At 42.7% G+C, this 23237-nt stretch overlaps 1 long non-coding RNA gene across 1 annotated transcript; it reads left to right on the forward strand.

Moving 5' to 3' along the window:
• LOC130205085 (uncharacterized) lies at nucleotides 1–22956 on the forward strand. Its single transcript, XR_008833879.1, has 2 exons — nucleotides 1–162; nucleotides 22666–22956. It is a non-coding gene; the product is annotated as an uncharacterized LOC130205085 (long non-coding RNA).
• The last annotated feature ends 281 nt before the right edge of the window (nucleotides 22957–23237 follow it).

Raw genomic sequence — 23237 nt, forward strand, 5'->3', positions numbered from 1 at the left:
TTATTGACATCCACAGATGTCACCATGTTTCTTTCATTAAACGGAAGAAAACAATTTACTTCTAAAGCACAATTTGATCAAAGACATGAACTGAAATTTGTCCCAAATGGATCTAAATCCGATCTGAAAGTGGTCTGAACAGAACCTGGGAGAAAGAGAGAGGTGAGCATATTAACTCTGACTCCGTTCTATATATGATGTGTAGAGTTGCTCCAGCCGTACTGTGTAAGGAAGGCCCTCCGGGAGAATCGCTGGCCTCTCTTGGGAATACACATGCCCCACGGGGAGCATTAGGGCGAGGGAACGTGCACATTGTCGTGAGTGCACGCCCTGTATGTACATACTGAGCGAGCAAGCGGTGAGAGTGAAATAGGGCTCCAATGACGTGAGAAGCAAAGCTTCCAGTCACATTGATGACATAACCCACTTGATGTGAACAGGACCTATTGTTCCCTCAGGCCACAGAGAATATCAGAGGCCAGGAAAATAAGTTATGAGGAAGATCAGTGTAATGCTAATGAGAAGCCCAAGAGCTGGATTGGGATTACGTGTGCTTCGATGGACCTTCGTGCTCACATAATGCTTGGATGGAACTCCATGCTCAGAATACACACACAAAACACACAGAAGCTGGCATATAAACACTCCAGCCCAAGCAAATCCATTAAACTCTCTCCCACCCACACACACACACACACACAAACCACATCCGGACAGGGATGCACACACAGGTCTTTGTACACACAGACCCACACACAATACCCACACAAAAAACCACACACATGCGTGACCCCAATCTGCAGCTAAACATACTGCACAAGGTGCTAAATAATTTACATCTGACCCCATTGCACAGTTGCTCAAATGTAAAGTACGCTAATAGGAACACACTGACAGAGCCTGAGCAGAGGTTTCCTCACCACTGGTTTCCAGACCAATGCCTTCCGTACGTATATCCTATTACAAAACGAGCCAACGGTACAACATTTGCATTTTATACTCATCAGCAGATGCTTCACAAAGAAGCAAACAGTCTTTTAACAAAGACAAAGCACTGGGAGAAGGTTACGCAGCGTTGGCCTCTTCGCATCAGCTGCCAAGAGATTTTAGAATTCATCATTTTAGTTTTTGTTTACATTTACCAGGCAGTCGACATTGAAGTCCCCCAAGTACATTTCTTATTTGACTTACAGGAGGTGTATGGTCATTTTTAGGTTCATCCCTCTGTTTTGGACATCATATCCTGAATATAGAATAGAATAGAATAGAATAGAATAGAATCAGCTTTAATGGCCATGTAGGTTTGCACATACATGGAATTTGACTCCGGTTACACTTTGCTCTTCCGTACTTATACACACACACAATATACAATAAGCGGGATAAATATAAAAAAGACATTAAAGACAGTAGTCAAAAAGTGCAGATAGTGCAGATGGAAGAGTCTGATTAATTGTTCATCATGGTGACGGCCAGTGGAAAGAAGCTATTTCTGTGTCTGGTGGTTTTGGCGTACAGTGCTCTGTAGCGCCTACCAGAGGGCAGGAGTTGGAACAGCTTGTGTCCAGGGTGTGAAGGGTCTGCAGTGATCTTTCCTGCCCGCTTCCTGACTCTGGCGGTGTACAAGTCCAGAATGGAGGGAGGCTGGAACCAATGGTTCTTTCTGCAGACCTGACGATCCGCTGTAGTCTGACTCTGTCCTGTTTGGTGGCCGATCCAAACCACACAGTGATGGAAGAGCAGAGGACAGACTGGATGATGGCGGAGTAAAAAAGGATCAGCAGCTCCTGAGGCAGGTTGAACTTCCTGAGCTGGCGCAGAAAGTACAGCCTCTGCTGGGCCTTTTGCGGATGGTGTTAATGTTGGAGGCCCACTTCAGGTCCCGGGAGATTGTGGATCCCAGAAACTTGAAGGTCTCCACCGCAGGAACAGTGCTATTTTGAATGGTGAGCGGGGATAGTGTTGGGGGGCTCCTCCTGAAGTCCACTGTCATCTCCACAGTCTTGAGCTTGTTCAGCTCCAGGTGGTTCTGTCCACACCAGAGGACCAGCCGTTCAACCTCCCGTCTGTACGCAGACTCGTCACCGTTCCTGATGAGGCCGATGACCGTTGTGTCGTCTGCGAACTTCACCCTGCGGCTCACTATAGGTGGCTGTGTTCTCAAAGTGCATTGTATTGCACAGTGTGTGGGTTGGTCAGAACTACAGATATGCATGTGCACAAGCACTGAACGAGTGAGTTTGTTTATGATCGTCCTCTTTAAGTCACTCAGGTCGACTAACCAGGGACTGCTGGATGTTTTTACTCTGCTTTGCATAAAATGAAGAACGAGCATTTGCTAAAGTTTGGAATAGTTGTTGCTCTCAATATCAAAGTGGATCATGAATATTCTTCATTTGTATTCCTCAACGGATATATTGCTCTTTTGTTGAGGTCATTTCAGTTGTATTAATTCAGTTGTGTTGCTCTTGCATTTGTTTCGATCTTTCCCATTTGACATTTTGCACTTATTACTTATTGTGGGGCACTTACATAAATATATCATTGCTTACCTTAAATATATACCTCCTATTTATTCTTCATTAGTATTGCACACGCTACCAAATGGTTCCTCTTATGAGCAGAGCAACAAAGCAAAAAGGAATCGGGACTGCTACCATGACGACATGTACATCAAACAAAACAGGAAAATCACCTGTAATCCCTCACAGACTTCTGTCTCATCAAGCTAACAGATATCTGGAGAATGTTCCTTCAAAAAAGAAAAAGTGGGATAATGAGACCTTTAGAAACGATCACTTACAGGCGACGGACAGTTGCCATCATCTGGGCTCAAAACAAGTCTCACTGTAGAAAACAACAGATCCATTTTTCTCTGCTATTTTAAACTTATATCTGTGCTCAAAATTCAGCTCAGAATGCAATGACAAGAACAATATAGATAATTCTATAATGGGTCATGTAACAGTGCGCGGCAAAATGCATGTGACCGAGTTTTAGGTCTCAAGTGAGCAGGACTCTGTGGCACCGAGCAATAGGGGACAGTTACAAGAGCACAGGTCCTGTCATGTCATCCAAACAGGCTGGTGTGTTTGACAGTCTCTCTCTCTCTCTCTCCATCCTCTCTCCCTCTCACCCTCCATCCAGTCGCCCTTGGTGTTCACTCCACCAAAGGCTCCTGTCCTATGTTTAATCATTCAAGCCCATCCAGACACAAATCACTGGGGGCTGGGAGGAAGAAGGAAGAGCATGAAAGTGTTGAGTGAAGGGAAATGTAGAGAAAGACTGAGGCGCACGACATGTGTAATGTAGGTAATCAAGTAGTTATTTAGAGGAGCAGAGGCTGAGAGGAAAGTGTGATCTCAACAGAAAGGAGACAAGTCAACCTAAAAAAAGGACAGGCGACAGTGGGAGACAATTAGTGCTGCGGAATAAACAGGCCTTTAACCAGCATGTGTCTTTGCTCAAGGGCTCACCTCGCCGTGCCGTGGTGGAGCGAAACAAAATCAAATAGGTCACAAATATAGGCTTTTGAAAAGGCACTTTGGTCTGCTGTCCTATCCTAGACGTATGCCACACGTTTTAAAACAAATACAACCTAAACCTGGGTCAGGGTCATATAGAGGCTTTAAGTGATGTCATCCAGAGGGCTCGGTGCACCTGATACTCAGTGAAGCAATGAAGAAGAAATACATGCGGTAAGGCCTGACAGTCACACAGGAAACACATACTCAAACTAATTTGTTGTACATTCAATGAATAAAAATAAATTATTTGTATCTGATTAATGAGCGTGGTCAATCAATGCAGAAATGCCCCTCTGCACCCATTCATTTGAAACTGTATTTGTATTTAGACTTCGACCATATGTTCTTTTCCTAACTACACTCCCTCCTTTCCACCTCTCACTTTCCTAGTTTGCCACACCCTGTTCTTTTAGCGTTCCCCCTCTGCAGTGCTCTGTCTCTTTCCTTGAACACAACTTCTGTGTATCTTGAAAAGCTGCCAGGAAATGTGCAGAGGAAATGTTCCTTTATTGTTTCCCTCTCTGCTTCCCCCGCTGGCTAGATGACATCAACACGTGTATGCTAGCAATCAATACGGCACTCACTCATATTCAGGCATGTGTTCGCATTCAGAGATAGACACATTGTGAACACACACACACTGCACGCACACACACACACACACACACACACAACAGGAGTGGCGAGGGGCGGGGATGATGGGGTTGCTATAGAAACTGTTCTCTTTCAGGTATGGTGTGCCAGCATGATAAAAAAGTAGCAACGAAGTACCACATCCAACATATCTGATGCCCTTTGAATTGTCTGAATGTGAGCCGGCATGAAAGTACCGCAAACAAAAGCTGTCTAATTTATTTTCTATTTGAACGTGCAGGATGAATGAACAGTTAGCAAACCAAAGATGCACAGTGAGAGTGCACACGAGTAAGCAGTAGAGTCTTAAAGCGATACAGAGTCGACTCGATATGATGTGCATGTGTAATACAGCGCGCATGGATACACAGTTAATAATACAGAACTGTGGAAACGAGTGATCGTCGGTGTGTAAAGTACAGAAAAGGTTCGCTGATGTGCAACTCTCAATGTCTCCACATGTTAGTGCATGAGTACATATGTGTTTATTGACATGTGCGGCCACACCCCTACGAGGCTGTTTCTGTTCAGGGATTATAGGCGTCTGTGTGTCCTGAGGAACATTGTGATTCGTCAAGGAGGCGGTCTTTGGGCTGCCAGACTCACTGATAATCTCAGGAGAGGAGCAAGGCAATCAGCCATGAGACTGAAACCACAAGTTTCCTCTTCTTTCCTCCCCTCTCTCCTTCTCACCTCCTAGCATCCAACTGAACGGCAGCTGGCACAGCCAACCAGTCTGCCGCATGGAGATGAAGAAGTAGAAGAAGAAATGGGAGAATGGTGCAAGATGAGCGTAGTTACGGGAGTATATAAGATGTTTCCCCATCTATTCGTAAAATCTGATTTTTACACCTTCGTGTGGTAAAAAATAAGGAAAGGGAGAGACAAAAAAGGGAACGAGAAAGAGAAAGATACACCGCTCACATGAAGCAAAACACTGCAAAAAGAGACTGTAAGCACCAAGACTTTCTCTCTCCTCTGTTGTATTTCTCCTTCAGTCTCTCACCCACCCACACAGACATATATTCAAACATATGCATAGTGCAGGGTTATGAATGTATATTCTAATACACACACACACACACATTCTAAGCATTTACAGTGACAGAACCACATCCAATAGAAAGCAGTTGCTGAACAACTGACCAGATAAAACCAAACTTCTATTCTTCCATCTCAACGTCTCTGAACACATACTGCGTGTGGTTCCTCAGCTGCACAGCCGCAGAGAGGGCCCAGAAGATCATCGGGTGCCCCCTCCCCTCCCTGCAAGAACTGTACAGCTCTCGCTGCCTTAAGAAGGCAGTCAAGATCCTCAAGGATCCATCTCACCCAGACTATGTATACCCCGACCAGCAGACTCAAGTTCAGCTTCTTTCCGAGGGCCATGCTGCTAAGTTTCTAGAGAGTCAAATGCCGCATCCCCGTTCAATATGAGGAATCGTGCAATAAAAAAAAAAAAAAACTTAGGTTTACACTTATGTATAGTTCATATGATTCATTCTGGTTTTTATATTGTCTTGTTTATATTGTCTTGTTGTTTTTATATTGTAGATCATTCATTCATTCATTCATTCATTCATTCATTCATTCAAAACGTGATGTTTTCTTCGCATGAAAGGACTACAGTGAGACATGAGAAGAAACATTGTTGAAGTTTTCTTATATTGCTTAATGTTTTATACCTAACTGCTCCCAAAACATAAGCAGAACCTTTCCCAGTTGTAATACATTTCTTATCAAACTTTTTGTTCACTGCTGTGAACACCTGGTTAGCACACCTGGCTCCCACGAAAAAAATCCTTTGGGACATAGGAACCGATGCGTCTTATTTTTTTTACAAAGCAGGCATTGATATTTTTTATAAAACAGCATATGTGCAGCAATATGTGAGGGAAGGATCCTTATAACAGAAAATGGGATATTGGCTGTATTTATTATCAAAATGAAAATGTTGACGAAATACCTCTGGTTTTTCCGACCGGTGTGTAGGATTTAGGGGAATCCGTTAATGGAATAAAATAAAATATTCATGACTATGTTTTCATCTTACCTGTAACTATCTTTATTAAACTCATTTTGCTAAGAAGGAGTCCTTTATACCTGGGGCAGGTCCTCTTCATGCAGTGCACCATGCGGCACTGTCATGTTTCTCCAGGGCAAACCAAACTCTGACTTTACAAAGAACCTTTCACGTGTTTACGTTACCTGAAGGCCACCGTAGTTCTCCGACACAATAGAAACGGGAGGGGTGAGCGGAAGGGTGTTGCAATCTCACCGCTAGAAGTCACTAAAACCTAAACAATGCTCCTTTAATCAAATGAAATACAATTCAACAGCACCATAAACTATAGTCTCTATAATGCCCTAACGTTGAATCAATACCTCTAAACAAAAAAGGAGGGAAATGAATGGTGGTCGTATTAGACTGCACTAGCTTCAGCTACCATAGGTGCATCTAATAAACTGGTAAATGAGTGTATAGAAGCCAGCATCTTCCCATATGCACACACACACACACACACACACACACAGTGTGTCTAAGGGCTCTTGTAAACATGTGTTTACAAATGCTATTTTACGCACAATAATTTAACAGCAGTTATAAGGCAGCGCTATCCTGCACTTAAAAAAGTCCATGTGCAAACAAACACATGGGCACACAATCACATACTAACCCTAAACCACAAACACACCATCAGACCAGCACACCGTAACCCCACCCCCCACCCTTCAGCACACACCGCACACCCACACATCTCCAAACAGGTGGCCCTGCTACAGTCACGAAACAGAGAAAGCTAGAGGTTGTTTTCCCCTCATTGAGTCCTTGAAAAGCCAAAATGTACAAATCATCCTCTCATTTCCAGCTCTCCGTGGAAGTCTGTCTCCTCCTGCCGCAGCTGCACAGACCGCTGTTCCCCAGCTGCTTGGCTATGCTAACCCTGTGCACTATATATGGAACTCAACAAAGCTAAACCAAACAAAACACACCCGGGCCAATGAGACATACAGCGGCAGTAAAGGGGAAGCAGAGTGGTGATAAAGGGTTGGTATTTACCGTGAGTGTTGGCTAGCATAGGAGCATCTTGACAGAGGTGTCGCTTACTCCTTCTTCCTCCTTGCTCTGATCTCCTCCCTTCTTCCCTGCTCTCTCTGGGTGGGGAATTGTCAAACGGCTGCAGCAGCATCAGCAGCAGCATCAGTAGCAGCTCCGGGGCCTGCGTGCGTGTGTGTGTCTGTGTGTCTCTCTCTCTCTCTCTCTTACTTTCCTCCGCCCCCTCTGCACACACTCTCTCTTTCCTATTCCTTTCCTCTCACTCTCTCCCTACCACCGAAGACCCTCCTCCTTAACACCCTTCCTCCATCATTTTCTCCTTTTCTCTTACGCATTCTCTTCCTCTGCTCAATTTCCCCCTCTCTCTCTCTCTCTCTCTCTCTCTGGCTCTCGCTCTGGCTTTCTCTCTGTCTCTCTCTGTCTCTGTATGTGAGTGCAGCGAGCTGCGGAAATCTACTCTGTTGAATTAATCAGCCAGCTCCACTGCTACAACCGTCGGCTACATCGGAAGAGGTATCGTTGGCAATAGGAAACCGGCATCGTGGAGTCTAGGAGACAAATAAGGATGGTTTATTGGAGAGCTGCCCTGTACCACACAGTCTGGACCTTCCTGTCTGTCTGCCAAATTGACTGAAATAACAGCAGCCTGCATAATGCTCCTCCTCCTCCCCTCCTCTGCTCCCTGTCTTAAGCTGTGACACTAATTGAACAGGGCCTTGATTGATGCCACGTTTTTACTAACATACAAACATCTGGTAATGATGTTGTAATGGTATTAATAAACAGGGTACAGCTTAAGATGGTACGTTGTGTCAATCACTGTGGCAATGAGGTTATTGCATGGCAACTTTGTGTATACTGTGAATGGTGTCAGAATATATAGATAATAGTAAGAAGCGTATTCTACTGAAATTTGGGTTTCAACACTTTCATTAACTTACTTAAATGAATATAAGTGGGGGGGGGGGGGTGCTAGTGACTATTTTTTTTGCTCCGTCCCGATGCACGCAGACCGGCGTCGGAGCTCTGCAGCGACTGCGATCGACCTATCGATCGGCGTATTGAGCACCCCTGCATTCAAGCATTAAATAGCCAAGAGTTTTTTTCAGCATGAGAAATACGATGTGTGGCGGGAGTGCGTGAGTTAAGACCGAAATGCGTGAGTCTCACGCTCAATGCGTGAGACTTGAGAGCCCTGTGACTATAACACGCTTTTTGTAACCCCTGTCGAGCACATTGCAAACCTTTTACAGCCCCTTTTCAAGGCTAAATGGGGGGGAATTACTTGCACAATCTATGTCATTTTACTCCACACGTTTAGGGTTCGGGAACCATGCTGATATACTCCTATTGTATTGAGCTGCTATATTATAAAGTTTTCTGAAAACACGACCCAAATTGAAAGTCTACATGCATTAATGGTGGGACCTCAATTTCATTTCATTCCCATGCGACCAATTATTCCATTTTCAGTCTGTTCCAAATCTAATCCTCACAGTTTCACAGCTTTTAGCCTTTAACTACAACACAAAACACACTTGCAGTCACACTGCCTACACTTCCTTGTCACAATGAGTAATTATATCATATTGACATCAGTTTATGTGTGGGGGCTCAAGCGTGTCCATGCATGTGTTTGTGTGATTGAGAGTGTGGGTATACCAGTTAGCCCCTAAAATGATTTAATCCGGTTAAGGGGATTTTCAATTAATCCAGGAGAGCCCTACATTTTGACAGTGCCATATTTTTTGCATATTTTCCTACTTATGCAACATTATTTATTTTCCCCTGCAGTTTTAAAGCTTTTATGATTCAGTGGACGACAAATTTGTTTCAGACACTTTCATCAGTGTACGCTCTAAGATCAAGCCAAAGCTGGACTTTTATGTAACTATCTGTCTCGATAGCCATTATTCACAGATTTGTTTTGTTGCCATTTCTACAGCAAACTCCAACACAAAGAAGGATGAAAGCAGCAGTTGCCTAGGAAGCAGCACTATGGGACGCATTAATAATTGTGGTTATGCAGATTATGAGTCACGATCGATCTTTATGAATATATAGACTGTAAATTACCTAATAAGGTGATAATGTCTTATCCCGCTCTGTTGGAATTAAAAGTTAAATGTACCGTTATGGAAAACACTCCATGAAGCACTTTGGATTGGGATTATTGAAAGACAGAAATACTACCAAGGACCGACCGTCGTCAGTAAGGAACATAAAGTAGATAATACAGTAGCAGCTCCTTTTTGTGGCTGTGAGTTTGGACGTTAAGGGAAATTTAAATGGCATTGTTTCTATTTTATTGAAGTATTATCCTCTGACAAACAGAAATAATGCATAATTCATTTCAAAATGTGTGTCTGGAAATAACTCTCAGAAAATGCTTGTAAAATGTGATCATAGGCTGGCATGGCCATCAAATCCACTTCAATGAATGCAGGCATGACGCTGCACAGGCCAGATTAGTGGCACCCTGTTTAGACAGGAAGTTGGGGGGGGGGGGGGGGGGAGTGGAAAGTATGGAAGACAAAGTGAAGCGGGAGAGAACAGAGGAGGGGTGAGGGATTAAATAGTGCTACTACCAGCAAGATAATCTGCTAGCATCTTTTCACTGCTGGCTGTGTGAGCTGTTACAATGTTGTCTACAAACAGATGCCTGCATATGAATGCATCCTGCATGCAACGAACAATATTTTGGCTTGTTTGCAGTCGTTTTGTTCCATAATGTTTTGACTATTATTAATCCTAATTTGTCTGTGCATCTTTGATTAGACGGAGTTCAATTGGAGATGACTGGGTCAGCTGAGACAACACGGCTATTCGTGATTATTGATTAGACGTTCCGTTTTGCAGCGGGACAGCCCATATCGTCACAAGGACGATCATCTGAGGGGGCCAGCTGCTAGCAGTACACAATTGTTGCCATAGGGATGGTGTCCAGGGAGACAGCTGTGGCCTTTTAGCAGCAGCCACACTGCACACAGAAGGTCATTCCTCACCTAAGGTACCTTTCTCCGACTGTCCGTCACAGATTGTTTCCAGGCAACCTTTCTAAAGCCCTTTGTTTGTTTGTTTTTCGAGGAAGCAGTCCAAACTCTGAAGCAAAATAACAAATTAAATGGAAGAACAGATAAGAGATGTGAGAATCTAGCTGAAGTGCCTCATTCTCAACAATAAAACAAGGATTAAATGCAAGAGCAAAAAACAGTGGATTGACTGTAGCCAACCGCCTGATCTAGCACCCTAGCCTAGCTATACAAAAGAGGAATAAAGTAGAAAGGAGGACCAAGTTGCTTTGATCTGGGTGTGGTCCCTCTCTCAGTATATATACTCAACATCGCTGTCTGTGCTAGGTTGAGAACAATGTTCAATCTGGGATATTACGATTTTAGTTTGTTATGAATTGTAAGATTATCTAAATCTGCAATATCTAATATTTCTTACCATTGGGGCAGCACAAACATGCTTAAGACACACCACTGACATCTTATCATCTTTTAAGTTGACATGGAGAACATGTTAACAAACAGCCGTTTTAACATTCAGTCGATGAGCATTCATTTTGTGCTGTTATCGGCGCCACCTTGAGAATGCTCCGATAGCTCCAGCTTCATCATAAATATATACAATCAGTAGTCATGTGATCCATTTTTTAATAGTATAGGCACTTTATTATATAACATTAGATATGTAATTAGTAGAGTTATTACTTGTCTCGTAATTTCTTCGACAGATAAAAACCTATGCCAACAATTTTATAAAGGTATTCTAATTCCATGGTGTATTTGAGCATAGATGGCTGCTACATTTAAAAACATTTATAAATAACTGCAGTTTATGCACCCATCATCACTGTGTGCAACAAAGCAAGAGATGCTGCTAACATATGACGAAATATAGGATTTATTTTATAATAACAACTGATTTCTTGTGTAGAATTGAGTTGACATTAAACACGCCTTCCCTGTAAACCAGAAATAACTAGCTGGCTAATCGGACGTGTGGCATGTGTTTTGTATCAACATATCTTTTAATCTGTTATCTACATTCTAGTGAGTGTTTTGTCTGGATCTAATATGCGACATCTTTTGACCTTTGCACTCTACATTTAATCCTTTAGCTGTGATTCTAAATGTCATATGGCCATATTTTCCTTTACTTAAAAAGTAAGCATTAAAGTTAAAATTGATGGATGTGATACCCCGCCAACTTCTCTATTTTTTGAAGAGTAAAAAAAGAGTCTATCTGCATGAGCAAACCCACTCTCATGACTGAGCTTCTCTTAGTCCAACTGATCCATAACTGAGTCTATCTTTGCATGAATGACCATGATGTAGTTTGTGATAGCGTAGCTGTCAGCAGTGACAGCAAAGCGATTGCCAGGCACCCACTAACTCCAACAGTATCTACCCACATATAAAAAACACATAAACACGAACACATACATAATTACATGGAATTATTGAGTTATGTTGCTGACTACTGCATGTAAGCTACGGTGACAGACATGGCTTGTGCCAAGGTTTTTGGCTGTGAACATAGAGAAAATCTCCCACTGGGCAGGTTGCCATACATTTTGCTCTTCGATCAGAAAGGTGTTAATGTGTTCATATAAAAGTCGGAATTGCTGTCTTAGAAGTGATTTCTCAGCTCTTTCTCTAGAGTAAAAGGAGAGTACCCAGCAGTTCTTGGGAAGGTTATAGACATGATGGTTCTTCTCCTTGGTTATTTTTTCTATCTAGTTTCCATATATGGCAACAATTGATAGACTTTAAGTAATTATTTTGGTTCTTGTCTGTTTTGTACTGAGGTATGCTTCATTACAACATAAATGAGGAGAAGGCAACGATGCTGTCATTCACAGACCGAATGAGTAGTGTGACAAAATAGTTTAGCCTGAGAACTAGCCTGAACTGAAAAAGCCAGTAAACCATATTTAAATGCAGACTGAAGCATGCAGGTTTCGCTCTATTTTACTGACACTAATTTCAACCCATTGAGGCTTATAGCAGAACCAGCCATTATGTTATGTCAGTTCCCCTCGGCCAGTCTGTCCACACTTCTGCAAATAGGCATGTTGCCAAGACAACAGCTCACACACCTTGCCATCCGAGACCACCTGGGGGAGGCCTCCAAAGGACTAAATACATAAATGCATGCATAAGCATACAGTGCAAACTAAATACGCACACATACACTCTAATGCACAACACACCAAACCAATAGCCCCTCCTTATCTATTTTACACCACATTACACATGCCCACATGTCTGCATAGCCAAGACCGATCAGAGGGAGTATATGTGCACAGAGTCATGCGAGTCACCTCGCTATACACTGCTGCGTCCTTGAGGAATAAAAGCTGCCACAGCGACTTGAATAGAGTGACTCACTAACACTCTCTACATGCATACGGTGCCACAATAATTATATCTTAATAGTTTCAATTCCAGAGGAGTGTAAAAGTAAATATGTATAATGTGTTCATATGTAGGCAAATAAAGCTAATCTAAAAAAATGTGGGTGAGAAAGGTGAATATGTGCATGTACTGTATGTGTGGAAGGAAGAAAAAAAGTCAAAAGCAGGGTGGTGGGAGTGGGACATTTACCTTTTTCCTACACTGATGTTTCTCCTGGCGAAGCGTAGTTACCTCAAGCTTCAGAGTTCGGTTTCTCTCCTCCAGAAATCGATAGCGGTTCACATTGTGGGCCGAGTGTCCGGTAGGTTGCTGGGATGAAACTTCATATCTTGTCTGCAAGACAAAAAGATGAGAAAAGATCACCTATACAGTACGAGCTGTCATTACTATGATTATTATTAGTTGTAATTGTTATACTATACCAGTGGCGGGCCGTCAGGGCCAGCAAGGCCTTCTCTGCTGGCCTAAACATCATCAGAATATATATTTTTTTCTAAATATATTTCCCCACAAATATGTATTCAATTATTTCCCAGAGTAAGAGTTATTCTCTTAATTTCATAGCGTTCCTCTTGGTTGCGCTGCTGCCAGCGCCAGGTTGAGATTTGGAGGGCTGGTCTTTATGTTAGATCTTTTATCCAATCATATTCAGCCATCGTGTGTTGCCAGGGGGCTAAAATCTGCCCTTAGGCCTTCAGAATCAACATTGCGGGCGCTGGTAGCTTCAAGTGAATGGGAATGACGATGTTGTGTCAACCAATCAGCTTTAGAGTTGGCTCCTGTAGGCCTTCTAGAAGGCCCCGGAACCGGCACAGGAGCAGCGAGCAGGCGGAGGGCGTGCACGTCTTTTGATTGGATTACCAATATTGAGAGGCGGGTCCTATGGGCAGGTAGATGCAAAACCTCAGAACTAGGAAACTGAATTTGATAAAGGAATTAATTTGCGGACTACAAAGCTGTTTTTTCAACCCACAATGGCGGAAGGAGGAGAAGATGTCGATTTGGTCGAGCATATACTTGAAATCTGCTTTGGGTGCGACAATGCCCTGTTTAGTGAACAAACGAGTGCAAGTGACTTTTTTCTTCTTCTTTTTCTCCGTCCCGATGCGCGCATTCTGCAGCGCGCGAGACGGAGAGCCGAGAGAAATGACATGCTGTTGTGTAGATACGATCAACATCAGACGGCTGTTTAGTTTAATAAATGAACAAAGAAGTGCTATAGAGAAAATGACGGGGGCGGGCTAATTTTTTTTAATGTCAAGCGATCTACCAATACTACGCCACGATCGACCGGTAGGTCGCGATCGACGTATTGAGCCCTGGTCTAGAGCCATGGCATCATAATGATAGTAATAAGAGGTGGATTAATTTGAGTGGGACTGTGTAGGACCTCACTGAAGGCCCAGGCCCCAGGCCCACGGCCCGCCACTGTACTATACCATATAAAAATCTAACATGACTAACTTACGTAAATATACATGAACAAGACAAGAGTCCACAGCCTGTGTAGCGACGATGTGAGACGACACACCACTGCTACGCTCACACCAAAAAACATTTTGTGTGAATGTAGCATTAGGCACAGGAGAGCTTTGAGCTAAATGCTAATCTAAACTTACTAACAAGCCCATAATGACGAAGCTAGAATGCTGATGCGCAGTATAATGTTCATCAACAGAGTTTAGCTTGTTAGCATAACACCTGCTAACTAGTATATAAGATATACTGTATATATAAGTGAATGTGATTGTTGTGCAAATATTTCTTCACAGACCAAAATACGAGACAAATCAAAGTTAAAAGCTGATGATGAAGCAAGACGAAGTCAGTGGATCACCAACATTATGAAAGATCATCCAGAGGGTAGCCTAACGTGAATTTTTTGTACAACATTTCAGGGAAATCAATTTCACTCAAAACCAAAATGTGAAAGAAGGGATTATAGAGGTTATAAATTGCGATATTTCACAAGAAAAATTAAAAGTTGACCTGCTGGTGGAACTTAAGAAAAAGTCAGAGGATTTAAAAAATCATGATGCATATCTGTACCAAATCACATGGCCGTCCATCCAACATGGCCATCCATCCAGTAGTTGTTGAGAAGTCTAGACCAAAGTGGCAGGCCGTCCACCTGAACAACAGACAGGCCGCTGAGTCGGTATAAACAATATTCATGAGGAGGAAGTGAGCACTTGATTAATATAAGTTATGGAGGAGGACATACGGCTCCTGTCAATCTTGCTTACAGCGACGTACTCAGGCTTTAGTTGCATCCCGTGGGGTCAGTCACAGGAAAAGGATTACCAGGCCTGAAAATGAAGCTGCTACTGCAACAGGTTTTGAGCATCAGCAGGATTTGCTAGTCAGTGTTTTTCTCCTTAGAAGTTTTCTTGATGGATTAGAATGGCCTTTGAAAGTGAATTTTCACTCCGACGCTCGGCCCTTCCATGGAAGTAAACTACATATCTGTAATAAGCAGATTGGAGTGGTGAATAGTTTCTCGTATTGCTCAGCTTTCCTTCGTGCCAGACATCCATGTGTACAATTTGATAGTGCATTTTTAAAGTTAGCAATTGTCTTGTTTTGGAACAGAACTGCTCTGCTGCCAATCTTGTACTTTTTAAATTGTCCAATGACTTTGAGGCCACCAGAGGAGCTGCAGATAATATAAAAGCTGAGCAGCTGTTTGGCCGAGGTAAGGGGGAAGATGATTTAGAAGCTTTTTCCCGACGGCGGTCGGGCTCATCAATGGACCCCGGGACTGACTGACTGTCACCCCCAGGACTACCACCTCTTCTTCCACCTTCCTCTCTCCTTCTTCCCTCCTTCCTCTTCCTCCTCCCTCCTCTCCTCCCTCCTCCTTCTCCTCCTCCACACACGTCACTTTAACATGCAGCACACACCCAAACACTTTTGTTGAATGTTGCACCTTCCACCAAAAAAAATTCCTCGTTTGTTTGTGAAAACATTCCTGGCAATAAAACTGTTTCTGATTCTGATTTCTGATTCTGATTCTGATTCTGATTCTGAAGTGCATGTAAACTCTGCCCATGCCTCCTGATGTTAAACACACTCCAAGGATGTGAGGATGCCTTTTGCTCCATGTTGTGTCAGATGAAGGAACTCTTCCCGATGAGTGAATCTAAAAACAGATTTGATGCTCTGCTCCAAAATATCTACTTTGAGGAATGTAAAAATATGAAATGGGAACATTTTGGAGAGCTGCAATCATTAAACCCCAAATGGGGTGTTGTCTTCCCATTTGCCTTCTGAAAAAGCACACTTAGCCAGACCAGCCACTCCAATAATACCAGAGCTTTAAAAAGTGGAGAAATTACCACCCTAGACAAAAGAAATATGTGCTGCATTACTCTGAAGTCTGTTCATTTTTCTCTGCTTTCTCCCACTAAAATGTAAATGACCACTTGGAGGATAATTAAAGAAGAATTGAAAGTGTATGCCAATTGTTCTCTTCAAGCTCTAACCCTTTTCCCCTTGTAGTAACCCACAGAACAGACCAACCAACAGATGGTTCTAATATCGGTTTATATTACTCTAATATATCAATTAGTGTGCTAGCAGAGCATTTGGCATCTTCTCAGGCACACAAAAGAACTCACTCAAAAATAGCAACAAGTTCCCCCGACTATTATCCTCCACAAAGACAAGCAACAAAGTTGCAGGCAATATGTCAGTTAACACAGACAGCCAAAGCCAGTATGATGGACCTGCCAAGCAGACAGAAAGACAGCCAGATACACCTGCTACTACAGCAGAGCTGCCAAGCAGACAAGCCTGCAGATAGCCTGCAGTGTAATGTGATGGACTTTCCAAGAACCGACAGACAGATGCCAACCAGTACTGTGGGTTTTCCAAACAGACAGACTGACTAACACATTCAGTCGGCCTATTTAGAGTGAGATATTAGACCATATGGACATTCTTGTGAGAACTGATGCATGAGTCATTTAGACCAGAAAACCGTTGGTGCAAAAACTGATTGTGTTCTCTCAAAAAAAAAAAAAAAACAGGTTATCATGTTGGTGACTTGACAACATGTGGTTATTATAACATTACAAAATGAATTGCTGGCTGGGAACTGGAGCAGATTCATGGTACTCATCAACACTTATCAATGCCAGGTTGAGACATATAATTGAGACATGATTAGTTACGTCCCCAAATCAGTCAGGCATGCAGAGAAAGGAGCTTGTGACGAGTCCCAGTCCCGAGTCGGACAGCGCCCAATTGCCCGTCCACTTGGGAGACCTTGTGCCGAGGGAGCTGCCAAAGCTGCTCTGACAGGAGCTGCGTCAGAGTTGGGAATCATGACGCACTTGTACGCTCTGGGGCCACGAGAAACACTGACAACAATCTTCTGCTAAATGTGAGCCAGGAGGGGAGGAATTCAAAAGCGACAAAGTGGAAGGTACAGAAACCCATTCAGGGTCGTGCCTTCACTCCCAAAGGTGTGCTGTTTCACACACATTCTGAAGCCAGCCTTTGGATTCAGTGTGGATGAGCAAATGGCACACTGCATCACATGCATTGTTATAATTACATCCAACTTTTGGCATTCATTCATTCATTATGATGGAACATTTTCTGTTGGTCTTCCATAGAGGAGGACCACACGATAAGATACCAATATAAATAGTGTAGAAATAAGTAAGTTGACAATGTGGGAGGATGCGACACCGTCCTTCAGAAGACTGCTGGGCAATAACTAAATGCATCTTCCTTTGTGTATTCATCACAGTGAATAACAGACACAAAGAAAGTCTTTTAATCCATTGAATGCCAATAGGTCAGTCAAAGATTACCTGAGCAATATATGAAGACCCCCAAGCATTACGAGTGCTCACAAAAGATATGTGAAAAATATCCGAGGTCGCCTTTACCCAACCGGATATGCCCCTTCTGTCACATCTCAAAGTTCAGGCATGGAGTGCTCAGAGGACGTGTGCGATAATGGAGATGTAACCACGTGTTGCTCAATAAACCCATTGACAGGAATAAATAGGCGACTAGTGATGGTAATGTCTGTATTTACCAGCATCATTTAATGATCGATCAGTGCACTTCACCTTGGTTTAGTCGCTTGGTTGATATGTAGATTGCGTCGGTCTTTGTTGATTTCAGGACACACAATAGAATAAGTTTTAACCACTTTTTTTTTGTTCCTTCTTCAAAAGAAAAAAAATCCTTTTGTGTTTACTAATCAGAATGCAAAAGGTCAAAGTCAGTGAACAGCTCAAAGGGCAGAGGGAAGCAGGAACTTGAGGTTAAAAAGGGAGGTTAACGTTAACTTATACCGACGCTGCACACTTTATGTCATGACTCAATGAGAAGTTCATGGACACGTTCTTTGAAAAACTAAAACTTCAATTCCTGTATATCGCCTGAACTGCACCGCACCGTAGACAACAACAATGATGGGTACACTGTAAACAACTGGAGGCTGGGCGACTGTTTATTAAGCAAGGCAGATAATGTGGGTAGCAATTAAGATGTTAGAGCATATAATTATGTAATAGGGGCTTTTTAGTACGTTATGCTGTGCATAATTAAGCTTCCCTCCACTTTTGCAGTAATTAATAGCTACCGATTTGAAATCTTCATGGACGCCAGGAAATGCTGTGAGTATAGTCACCCGATAAATCACTTATTTTTTGGATGATTTTGTGGCATTTTTGCTTTGTTGGATTCAATTCTATTAAATGTTTTCAATTTAGTTTATTTTGTATAGCCCAATATCACAAATTACAAATGAACCTCAAAGGGCTTTACTGTCTGTACACATGTGACCTCCCTGTCCCAGGACCTGGATGACTTATGGTGAAGGGACACCGGAGAATAGATTAGTAAAGCAGCATGTGGTGGCTGGCTTTAAACCAAGGGCATTGTGGTTAAGTGGCGTGTGCTCAGCCAACCGACCCACCAGGATACCACGGTAATCTTATTTGGACTGGGGTGTGATTTAAAAGGATTGCCATATCGCCATCTGGTGTGTGAGTGAAATAATTGCATCCGTGCTGCCTGATGCAGTCCGCCATGGATGTACAGTTATTGACCTGCCATTAAAACAGATTTTCGCAAACAGAAAATTGGTCTTTTCAAACCCATCGAGCTACTCTTCTCCAGCATACGCGTGGTTATGAATGTGTTTCACTTGGATTTGGATTCAGACTGTTATAAATCTAGCGTCAACAGTTCAGCATCATTTACAAACACTCATCGCTGCTCCTCATGAAGAGCATATATGTTGTCCTGTGTTTCCCAGCAGGTGTTACACCTCTCAGAAGCAGCTACAGCGTCATCCTGTGCTGCATGCTGTGTGTGTGTTTTGAATTTAAGAAAATCAACAGTGAATAGTCTAAAAAGGGGGATGAGACAGCAGCGTGGACATACAGGGATGCTTTTGCTCATATAAACATTGACAATGTCCCTACCTTAAAAGCAGCACCGGTGCTGTCCCAGAATGACTCGAGATCTCCTCCCGTCACGTTACCGGCTGGCAGTGACGCGTCCGCGCATGTGCGCGTGTTTGCCGCTGCATGAGTGCCCGCGTGTGCGTTTTGGAAAGAGCGGTCCAGATCTGCAGCTCCACTAGCTTGGAGCTGGAGGTCTCACCCTAACAGTGAAAGCAAAAAATAAGCTACAGTGGCTTGGCACACGCGCGCACACTCCCTGAGTCCCGCCCCTGAATGTGCTAACGCTTCCTCTCGCGCTCTCTGCTTCTTCCCCCAGTCGTGCTTTCAAATCCCCCCTCCCTGACTCTTTTGCTCTGTCTCGCTCATCCGCAGACATGTGCACACCCCAAAACGTCACACAGGCAACACAAAACATGACATGCAGGGCAGCTTTCATTTAAATGGACTATGCAAATCTGTTGAGCAGTGATGTGTAAATCATTACATCATAGATGAGCATCCTCTCTGAATATATTTCTCAAGCGGAGTATACATCAAGGTCCAGCATCCCTGTTTCCTCTGAAGCAGCAAAGCATGCATCACTCCATGTATATCTCACTATATTTAGCATTAGCTCGGTAGGCCTTTACTACTTTAAACTTTCCTCTCGCATCAGATCAAATCTTCTAAATCCCCGATCAGAGGACTCAAATTGAATCAGCGTGGTGGTTTTACTGAGGTTCAATCAGCGGCAGGCACTCAATGTATTATGTCGACAGGTGTCCTCCGTTTACCACTGGAACGGAGGCACAGGACAGAGGAGAGGACCGAAAGAAAGAGACACTAGTGTGCATGAGTGAGAGGAGAAAGCAGAAGGTACTCTTTGTTCCACTCTGTTGCCCAGCAACGCTTGCTCACAGTCTCTTTCCATCCTTACTGTAGACGCATTGCTCTCGTAGTGAATAGTTTTTTGCGCATGACATGAAGGCCTGAAAGAGACCGGGGTTCAGGAACAGATGGAAACTGGATGGGGCAGAAATATGCAATGACCCCTTTGAATATGAAAATAGCTGAAGGCGACGTGTCATTTAATGACCCAACAAGCTGCCATTAGAGCATATTGTGGCCTGGCCTCAACTTTGAATGTTTGACGTGTGTTTTCAAGCAGTATGCCGTCCTCCTCCTGCCATATGGAATAAAAGGAAAAATACATACATGTGGGATGGAGTTATTGGTTGAAGACTTTCTCTACACCTGGTGACACGTCACATGGTATGTTTTCCCACGAAACTAACAAAATAGATGTTGTACGGGGATGTATTGTTTGATATTTAAAATGGAAAATGTACAAAAATATGTTATTTGAGATTTCACATCAAGGCCTAAGTTCTTCGAATGGAGGCTTTGCAGTCAAATAATGGAAAACATTATTGAAAGCAACAGATTTTTGGTCAAAAACACAAAACTCTCAACTTTAAAAGTGTAAGACTGAAGGAGCTGGAATGAGATTGAATACCATTCGTCAATAACAATGGTAATCGTGCTGAAGAACAAAAATAGACGTTGAGATCACTTCATATGTTTGTTGCACTTGTCATAGCATGATTTGGAAACATCACAAGTTTCTTGTTCTGTGCTCTACAGAGCAGAGAATAAGCCTGCCCAGTGATAAGCTTTTGAATTATTTTAACTTGAAACATTTGAAGTTTTTACTTCATATGTAGGGCTAAATAGTAAGTCAAAGTTTGAGTTGTTGAAAAAAAATATTATACATCACAATTATTGTCATTGCAAAGACCTACACATCTGTGTATTATGTGTATTGGAGAAGGTGGGTGTCAAACTCCAACAGAAAGTCCATCATCAAGAGGAAAGCCTGAAAGCATCATCAAATGCTGCGTCATAATAACGTGTAATGAAGTTCTGTCAGATTAGGTTGAGCAGATGTTCCTTTTTTCTAGGGACAGTCCATAAAAGTGATGCTTTATCCCCAGATTTCCTCCTTAAGGAGGTCTGTTTCATGTTGATAAGAGGATAATTGAATCTTGACTAGGAGAATACATTTATATTGGTGGGCAGAGTTCTCCTCCAGTAGTGTTTTCATGTTGGACGAGTAGCAACACTGGCCTTCAGTATGTGGTATCACAGTAGACCCACCTTGCCCTTGGTGTGCAGGTGGTGATGCTGTATGTTTCTGGCAGCTATCATGACCAGCTGTCTTTGGATCCACTGTAACTCCACCTGAGAGCGCCTCAGTAGCTCCTCCATGTCAGCGCCGGACGTGTGATCCCGCATTATCGCCTGCAAGACCCACACAACCAGAGATTAAACACGCTGGAGCCACACTGCAAACCTCACGCCTTCATACAAGCATTCACTTACTGAATCACACACACACACAACCAAAACATACAAGTAAATGTGTACATAAAAAATATACTGCAAGCAGATGTACACACAGAAGAACATGCATAGTTTCATATCAAGTGCATTTTGACAGCTTACCGAAGACCTTTTGTATTTGCTTGTCTCTGGTTAAGATTTGGACTTTAGTACTGAACTTGTGCACGTACTTTGTTACTTGTGTGCAGCTTCAAGTAAATAGCTAGACAACTCATCGTCATTACATCATCTTTACAAATTCTCCCCAAAACAAGTTGACCTTAAAATAAAAATTATTTTAATGTAGCAAACAGAAATGTGAGACTGAACGTATACAAACATAAACACAGAAAAGAGTGCATGACATATTGCACCAACGAATCTAGCAAGGAATTTCTTGACACTTACTGTACAAGTTCTTCATCTTCCATTTAAAAACACATAACTTGCATGTTAATGCAAGTATACAGTCAATCCCATGTCCAATTAAACAGTGCTGCCCCCTGCATCAATACGTCTACATGCATTTGTAGGTGCTGACTGGTGTGGTTGATACACAAATGTGTGAGTGCCCATGTGCATGTGTACGAGTGTCATCATTGAGTTAGAGTGAGAGAGAGAGAGAGAGAGACTCAGTTACATAAGAGAGGATTACTGTATCACAGCAACACAATGATAGGGGGGAGCATGGAAAAAACATACGATTATATCAGTCAGTGCTAAAGCCCCATATATGTACCCCGTTGTGTACCTTTGCACAAAAACACATGCACACTCACACACACAAACACACACACACGCACTGTATTCACAGAATCTACCATACAGTGACACATGGAAGGTTAAGAAGGTTAATGCTGCTTCAGGAGATTTGAATTATCTGACTGACCGCTGCATCATAATAAATACTCAAACAGCTGATTTCAGTCATCTGTGTTCTCTCTTTTAGACGAGTGCATGTCGTTTCTAATAAACAAAAACAACTGCAGGACACGATCACAGTCTTTAAAAAATGGTGATAGTCAAAGTGTTGTTTTTTTCAGAAACTACCAACAATAAATGGACAAAGAAGAATTACGGGTGATTTGTTTGCAACCAGTTTTTTCTTAGAGGGAATATAAAAACAAATACTATCAAAATGTATCATCTCCCTCCTCCCTCGTCTCCCTTAAAGCCTCAGCCAACTGCTCAAACAGCTTCTCTCCTTGCTGACTCACCTTGGACAGCTTCTATTTCCTTGCAGGGGACTGGAGGAGGAGGACACACACAACCACAACAACAACAACACACAACGCTCAGGAGTCTTGCAGATTTATGCAGAAATGTTCCATCCCACCAAGCCATCTCTGAACCTGCAGTGGTAAGCGTCTCGCAGATGTATCCGATGTGAGGTCCTGGGACTGGGATGTCGTATATGTACAGATTGTAAAGCCCTTTGAGGCAAATTTGTAATGTGTGATGTTGGGCTATATAAAATAAACTGAATTGAAATTGAATTAAAGTAAGAGGAGGAAGGTGCTGTGCGTGCCTCATTATCCAGGCCTGAATGAGGGTTTTAATTTACCATCTCCCTATTACTTATTCTCTCAGCCCACTATGATGATTGATTTCCTGCAAGTGCTGATTTTTTTTAGTATGTCCCCTCCCTTTGAAGAAGACAGCAGAGCATTACTATTTTGAGGTAAAGTAGTTAACTCAGCACGATTATGATCATTATTGTCGTGCTTTTAACACTTTAGCGCAAACCCAATTAGAAGTAGAAAAACATTAGTTGGAAAAGTGGAGTTCAGTTATGAGG

The sequence above is a fragment of the Pseudoliparis swirei genome, chromosome 15, assembly GCF_029220125.1.
Source record: "Pseudoliparis swirei isolate HS2019 ecotype Mariana Trench chromosome 15, NWPU_hadal_v1, whole genome shotgun sequence".
In the NCBI taxonomy this organism is placed as follows: Eukaryota; Metazoa; Chordata; class Actinopteri; order Perciformes; family Liparidae; genus Pseudoliparis; species Pseudoliparis swirei.